General features: G+C 46.5%; 1 pseudogene; it reads left to right on the plus strand.

Annotated features, from left to right (window-relative positions):
• LOC114905900 overlaps window positions 1-3969 on the plus strand; it is a 4646-nt pseudogene extending 677 nt beyond the window's left edge.
• Window positions 3970-6947: the final 2978 nt, after the last annotated feature.

Here is a 6947-nt window from a genome sequence, read left to right on the forward strand (position 1 = left end):
GAGGGATGTATTGGAAGTTTGGGATTAGCAGATGCAAACTATTACATATAGAATGACTTTATAAACAACAAGGTCCTACTGTATAGCACGGGGAACTATATTCAATATCCTGTAGTAAACCACGCTTGAAAAAAATATGAAAAAGAATATATATCTGTCGACCTATCTATCTATCTATATATCTGAATCACTTTGCTGAACACCAAAAACTAATACAACATTGTAAATCAACTATATTTCAATAAAAAAATTATAAAATAAATTAATTTCTTTGAATTTTCTATTTTAAAAGCCTTACAAATTTGCATTCTACACCACAGTGTAGTCCTGTTTATTTTGTTATTGCTTTTTTTACACAGCAACCAGCCAAGTGGGGTTTATTCGGTAAATACAAGCCTGACTCAATATTTTAAAATCAATGTAATGCATCATGTCAATAATCTTAAGAAGAAACACAAAATTGCATCAATTGATGCCAAAAAATTGGATAAAATTCAATAACCAGTCATGATAAAAATTTTCAGCACACTGGGAGAGAAGGGAACTTTGTTAACCTGATAAAGGGCAGCTACAAAAAGCCTATAGTTAATATGCTTAATGGTGAAAGACTGAATGCTTTCCCCCTAAGATGGAGAGCAAGGCAAGGATGTCCATTCTCATCACTTCTATTCAACATTGTATTGGAAATCCTGGCCAATAGAAATTGAAAGGTCCCTGTTTGCATACAAGATGAGAAGGTGTACAGGGCTGGCTGGAGATGGCAGGCAGGCCTTACTCTTCTGTAAGACGTGGTCAAATTGGCTCATGGTGGGAGGGGGGCTTTGGTGTTGGGGAAAACCAGGCCTGCCTAGAGGATTACTCCCACAAGGCTGCTCTGGGGCTTCTGCATCTTCTAGGGTTGTGGGGAAGCAGAAACAAACTCTTAGAGCCCCTGTAGCACAGAGAATATGCTGTATCTCTGGGACCAGCAGTGGGCCAGAGCGGGTGATAATCACACACTGATGACATCAGGAGGGCTGTATCTTGTTGCTGACAATGGGGACGTAGCCTTCGGTGATGCTTTACTTCTTGAGGTTAACAGAAAACAGCCCTGCAGGGAGTTTTAATGGAAGACTTCAATGGCACTACTGGAGTTGTAGAGGTTGAGGATGGTGATACGCTGACCACTGCTCTTTCCTGCTTCTCAAAATCTCTGGAGAGTGCGGGGAGGGGCGGGGCCAGGCGTCCTGCTGGTGATGTGGGTGGCACTCCTCCTCCAGGGAGTGCCCAGAACCTGCCCCCTCGCTTAGCAGGATCCTGCAGGCGCTTGGCAGTCTGCCCAGTCCCGAAGCAGATTACGCCTGCTGGGTCCTAGCACGTCTTCTAGATGTTCGGGCCCAGGCCTGAGAGACTGGAGGAGCATCCAGTTTATTTTCATTTATACTCTTTTTCATCCAAAGGCAGGCCGGAGAGAGGTGGTCACGCAGTGGTGAAACACAAAACTTTTACTCAAGCTCTGGTTACTTCCAACCATGACCATTCTCTCGCTTACTAGCTCCCTTCTGGTCCTCTTCTCAAAAATGGTTCCCCTTCTGATCGTGTTATCCTGTTTTCCAAATCTTTACAGGGATGTCTCCAGCTCTTTTGGTCAAGTTCAATCTTTTTTTAAAATAAATTTATTTATTTATTTTTGGCTGCGTTGGGTCTTCGTTGCTGCACGTGGGCTTTCTCTAGTTGCCACAAGCGGGGGCTACTCTTCCTTGCCGTGCGCAGGCTTCTTATTCCAGTGGCTTCTCTTGTTGTGAACACTGGCCCTAGGTGCGCGGGCTTCAGTAGCTGTGGCATGCAGGCTCAGTAGTTGTGACTCACGGGCTTCGTTGCTCCGCGGCATGTGGGATCTTCCAGGACCAGGGCTTGAACCCGTGTCCCTTGCATCAGCAGGCGGATTCTTAACCACTGCGCCACCAGGGAAGCCCCCACGTTCAATGTTTTTACTAACAACTCCCCTAATTCTGATCGTTGGTACATTTTCTCCATTCCTTTGTCCTACAACTTTTTCTACCCCTCTAATCCAGGAGTTAACTCGCTAAATTTCGACCTGCCTCTGCTATTGGCCAGTTAGCTGCCTTTGTTCTGTCTTGAATTGCCCCCCTGCCAATCAGCAGAAGATGCAGACCTTTTGGAGCCAGGGAACTTGCACAGAAAGGCCCTTGGGGAGGCGCACACGTCTCAGCATAAACAAATGACCTCTTGTTCTCCAAAGCTCTTGAGACACAAGGAGGAAAAATAATACGCTCTTCTACTATCTTTGTCCTATGATACCTACAATACTTTCTAGGTCCAAGTACAGGCACTTTGCATTATAAGACAGCACAAGGAGCAGAAGGTAAGGGCGACAAGGATTCTTACAGAGGTCGCAAAATAAGATCCCTGCCGCTTAGAGAAAGAAAACTTTAAGAATCTTAAGAGCAACCCCCTTTCTTCCCCTCTCTCTTCTTCAGTTTTTTTCCCTTTCTTCCCCCTTCCCCAGACCTGCACCGTCCAACAGAAATATAACTAGAGCCACATACGTAATTTTAAATGTTCTAGTAGCCACACACAAAAAATAGAGGGAGGGATAAATTAGGAATTTGGGATTAAAAGATGCACACTTATTATAAAATAGATAACAAGGACCTACTGTATAGCACAGGGAACTATATTCAATATCTTATAATAACCTATAATGGAAAAGAATCTGACAAAGAATAGCTATATACACATATGTATAACTGAATCACTGTCTTGTACACCTGAAACTAACACAACATTGTAAATCAACTATACTTCAATAAAAAAACTTAAGCCACAAAAAAGAAACAGGTGGAATTAATTTTAATGTTTTATTTAATGCAAGAGACTCCAAATATTATCATTTCAACATGTAATCAATATGAAGTTGGAAAGGTTTTGCATTCTTTTTACCGTGCAAATTCTTTGAAACCTAGTGTACAATGTACACTTACAGACATCAGTTTCGTACTTGCTGCATTTCAAGCGCCGGATAACCACCACACTGGGCAGCAAGGCCCAGGAATTCCCTTGTGCCCACCCTGGCAGCAAGAACTGAAGATGGCGGGGCGGTAACCCTGCTATTGGTACTAAGAGAGGCAAAATCAGGAGGACGCGAGACTCTGTGATGCTGGGAAGTTGAAACCTCTCAGGCTGCTTCCCTCCTCCCCCACCCCCCGCCCCCCGGACACCGCGAGGCAGCTCTGAAGGCTGCGCGCGCGAGGAACCGCCAGAACCGCGGGAAAGTGCTGGGCTGGGGATGCTGGGAGGACGGAGAGGGAGGTGGGGGGAAGGGAGGAGGGGTGAGGGGCGGTGGAAGGCGCGGCGGGGACCCGCACGCATGCGTGCTCCGCGCGCTCACAAAGCCAGCCAGGCCGTCTAGCAACCGGGCTCCGAGCCAATGTCTCGCCCGAACAAGTGGCCTTCCCTGGAGTTCTAGTCCCACCAGCCGGTCTCGGCTCTTCCCTGTCCGTCCACGGTTCTTCCTTATCATTTCCGCTTCTCCCCTCCACTGGTTCCGATCTCGTCCATGGTGTGTGTCCTCAAGCGCTGAACCGGCTCCTAGAATGTGTACTCGTGGTTTCCGCCTGGGAACCAACCTCTGTCGCCTGTGGCCCACCCTCCCCGGGCTCAGGTGGCTGCTGGGGCTGGGGCTGCTCCCGGGGCTTAAGGCCGCCCGCTGCGCGGCTTTTTATCTTCCCGCGTTGGCTCAGGTCAACTTCTTCGAGGCAGACTGAGAGACTGCTACCTGCAAGGTGAGGACTAGAGGGGGTAAGTGAGATGTGAGGGGAGGCTTCGGGTTGCAGTATGGGGCACACCGGGGCCGACCAGTGCTGGGAGCTCTCAGACTCTGACCCAGAATGCCAAAGCCCCCTCTGTGGGTGTGTTTCGGGGTCTCAATCGCTGAGCCTCGCACTTGGCGGATCCGGACCTCTCTTTTTCCCTGATCCTCTTTCCCTCCCTCTTGGCTCCTCCCACTTCGTCTCTTTTCCTCTAACTCCCTCTCAGCTTCTCCTCCGCCCACCTCACAGCTCCTCCTTTTACGCTGTTCTCTCCGCTCCTTGTCCGCGGTCTCGGGCTTCTTCCTTTCCACTCCCTCTCGCCTCCACCCCCTCGCTTCCTCTCTTCCCTCTAGGCTCCGCCCTCCCTCTCGGCCCCTGCCTCTTCCCTTATCTTGGTCCCTCTAGTTAGTTCCTGCTCCGGCTCTGTCCCGCCTACTCCCTCTCAGCCACTCCCCCTCCCCTTGGTTCCTACCTCTCCCCCTTCCAATTGGCTGCTCCTCCACCTCTCAACTCCTCCTCCATCATAACTCCTCCCCTCCCCCTCCCGCTCGAAGGTTCTTTCCTCTCCTACTCTGTGTCTTCTCCCTCTCTCCCACTTCCCCTCCCTACTGTCCCTCTTATACTGAATATAATCTGCCTTTCAAGATTCACACACTCACTAGGTCTTCCTTAGATATAGTCCCACCATGTTTCTGTCACCCCTCACTCCTGTGGTCACACACTTTTACCTCCTTCTTGTTAATTCACGTTGGTTTCTCCTGGGCCCTCGCCGCAAACAGCAAGATAATATTGTTTACCTCTCAGACTTGTGAGAATAAAATGAGACAACGTATGAAAAGCACTGACAAAAACACCTGGCACCTGGTAAGCCTTAAATAAATGGTAACCATTATCATTATGAGTTTTCTCTAGCCAGAGATTTCTGGCACAATTCCTCTTCCGCATGTCCACCAAACCCCAATAATTTTTTGACTCCCTTCCTTGGCAGTCTTCTTTTTGTAACTGTAAACTCACTCTAAAAAATTTTTTTGGCAAGTAATCAATTCAAAAAGTATTAATGAATAGTAAGACTTATTTTCTGACCTCAGTTTGCCCAGTCGAGTGTGTGCGGTAATGTTCTCTTAGAAGGAACCACACAGGCATTACAGAGTTGAGAACAGTGCGAGGTGTGGTTTGACTATAGACTTAGCCAAGTTGAAAGTTGGGGCTTTTAGAGGCCAGTTCTAGGTGCAGCAAACTTGCTCTTAATCCTGGAGCTTGCCTTTTCCTGTGAGAAGTATTGATGGTGGTGTTTTGAGCCATGATCTTGTGAAACACGTGTAACTAAGAAATAGCATTTAAAAATTACTTTACACCTGCCTTTTCTCTGACTGGTAATACCTAGTGCTGGCTCTTTATTTCAGCAGGCTTCCTAGCCAAGAAATATAATCTTTAACGAATTTCTTTCTTTTCTTTCTTTCTTCCTTCCTTCGTTGGGTCTTTGTTGCTGCACGCTAACTTTCTCTAGTTGCAGTGAGTGGGGTCTACTCTTCCTTGCAGTGTGCGGGCTTCTCATTGTGGTGGCTTCTCTTTGTTGCGGAGCATGGGCTCTAGGTGCGTGGGCTCAGTAGTTGTGGCACATGAGCTCAGTAGTTGTGGCTCGTGGGCTCTAGAGCACAGGCTCAGTAGTTGTGGCACACGGGCTTAGTTCCTCCACAGCATGTGGGATCTTCCCCGGCCAGGGCTCGAACCTGTGTCCCCTGCATTGGCAGGCGGATTCTTAACCACTGTGCCACCAGGGAAGTCCCAAGTTGAACATTTAAAAAATTGACTTGTGGAAACTCTTAAATAAGGAAACTAGTTCCTTGTTTGTGGCATCCTTTTTCCAAGTTTGTCAGTTGTCTTTGGTTTTGCTTATTGTTTTTTTTTTCTTTTGTCGTTTAGAAAAATTGGCTTTTATTCTATTTGTCAAACTTTTTATGACTTCTGAGTTTTGTGCCCTATTTGAGAGATCTTTACCATACCAGCCAAGGTTATAAAATAATTCTCCTATGGTTTTTTTTTTTTTTTTGCGGTACGTGGGCCTCTCACTGTTGTGGCCTCTCCCGTTGCGGAGCACAGGCTCCGGATGCGCAGGCTCAGCGGCCATGGCTCACGGGTGCAGCCGCTCCGCGGCATGTGGGATCTTCCCAGACCGGGGAACGAACCCATGTCCCCTGCATCGGCAGGCGGACTCTCAACCACTGCACCACCAGGGAAGCCCTCCTATGGTTTCTTATATTACTTCTATGGTTTTAATTTTAACATTTAAATAAGATTAACATTTTCTGCTGTAATATATGAGAGGAGCCCTCTTAATTTTTTTTTCAGATTGTTGACCAGTTGTCTTAACACCATTTATTGATTAATCTATCTTTTTTCCACTTGATTTGAGAAACTATGAAGGTTCTTATAAATATAGTAAGCTCCAAGTATGTATTTTTAAAATTTTATTTATTTATTTATATTTATTTTTGGCTGCATTGGGTCTTTGTTGCTGTGCGTGGGCTTTCTCTAGTTGTGGCGAGCAGGGGCTACTCTTCGTTGTGGTGCACGGACTTCTCATTGCAGTGGCTTCTCTTGTTGCAGAGCATGGGCTCTAGGCACGCGGGCTTCAGTAGTTGTGGCTCGCGGGCTCTAGAGCACAGGCTCAGTAGTTGTGGCGCACGGGCTTAGTTGCTCCGTGGCACGTGGGATCTTCCCGGACCAGGGCTTGAGCCCATGTCTCCTGCAGTGGCAGGCAGATTCTTAACCACTGTGCTACCAGGGAAGTCCTGCATTTTAAAATATAGTTGAAATCTTATGTACTTTGTCAGTTTGGGGACTCTAGATGAGAACTATTATCTTTAATTATCTGCTGTCCTTTAGAAACCTTTGCCTGTTCACCTTTATAAAACTATAACTCATATATGTTGCTATTGCTAAATTTCTGATTAGATTTCACTAAGTGTAGATACAATTCTCTTGTTTACAGAGTTATAGTAAGGTTATTTACATGTGTTCTCAAGTGTGATAACTTTCCATGTCCTTGTCTTTAAAAAAGAAAAATCTAACCACATGGTATAGATGATAGCAGATGTTCAATCTTTTAAAAAGCAGCATATGAAATTTTGAAAA

The sequence above is a fragment of the Monodon monoceros genome, unplaced genomic scaffold, assembly GCF_005190385.1.
Source record: "Monodon monoceros isolate NGI ecotype Baffin Bay Population unplaced genomic scaffold, NGI_Narwhal_1 Super_Scaffold_22, whole genome shotgun sequence".
Lineage (NCBI taxonomy): Eukaryota > Metazoa > Chordata > Mammalia > Artiodactyla > Monodontidae > Monodon > Monodon monoceros.